We start from the raw sequence: 1193 nt of genomic DNA, 5'->3' as shown, positions 1-1193 counted from the left end.
TGGCGTTCAACGCCAAGTTACGTCGTCTATCTTCGCGCAAAGTATGGACTATTATATATTGCTGGAAAGCCCTGGATGTATACTTTCCAACGCCGTTGAGAGCGCGCCAATTGGATTTCTGTAGCTCCAGAAAATCCATTTCGAGTGCAGGGAGGTCAGGATCCAACAGCATCAGCAGTCCTTTTTCAGCCTAACTCAGATTTTTGCTCAGCTCCCTCAATTTCAGCCAGAAAATACCTGAAATCACAGAAAAACACACAAGCTCATAGTAAAGTCCAGAAATATGATTTTTGCCTAAAAACTAATAATATTCTCCTAAAAACTAACTAAAACATGCTAAAATCTACATGAAATTACCCCCAAAAAGCGTATAAAATATCCGCTCATCACAACACCAAACTTAAACTGTTGCTTGTCCTCAAGCAACTAGATGAATAAAATAGGTTCTAACAGAAATTAAGAAGTAATAATATTTTAGAGTTTTAAATGAAGCTCAGATTCTTATTAGATGAGCGGGGCTTGTAGCTTTTTGCTTCTGAACAGTTTTGGCATCTCCCTGTATCTTTTGAATTTCAAAATGATTGGCATCCTTAGGAACTCAGAATTCAGATAGTATTATTGACTCTCCTAGTGTAGTATGTTGATTCTTGAACACAGTTATTTTATGAGTCTTGGCTGTGGCCCTAAGCACTTTGTTTTCCAGTATTACCACCAGATACATAAATGCCACAGACACATGACTAGGTGAACCTTTTCAGATTGTGACTTAGCTTTGCTAAAGTCTCCAGTCAGAGGTATCCAGAGCTCTTAAGCACACTCTGTTTGCCTTGGATCACGACTTTAACCACTCAGTCTTAAGTTTGTAACTTGAACCTGCATGCCACAAGCACATGGTTAGGGACAGCTTGGTTTAGCCGCTTAGGCCTGGATTTTAATTCCTTGGGCCCTCCTATCCATTGATGCTCAAAGCCTTGGATCCTTTTTACTCTTGCCTAGTGCTCATGGCTTTTTTTTTTGAGTGCTTTTTCTTGCTTCAAGAATCAATTTCATGATTTTTCAGATCATCAATAATATTTTTCGTGTTCCTCATCCTTTCAGGAGCCAATATTCATCAAATTCAAAGTACAAATTATGCACTGTTCAAGCATTCATTCAGAGAACAAAAAGTATTGCCACCACATATAATTAATTAT

The sequence above is a fragment of the Arachis hypogaea genome, chromosome 5, assembly GCF_003086295.3.
Source record: "Arachis hypogaea cultivar Tifrunner chromosome 5, arahy.Tifrunner.gnm2.J5K5, whole genome shotgun sequence".
In the NCBI taxonomy this organism is placed as follows: domain Eukaryota; kingdom Viridiplantae; phylum Streptophyta; class Magnoliopsida; order Fabales; family Fabaceae; genus Arachis; species Arachis hypogaea.
Note: the sequence above shows the minus strand (reverse complement) of the source record.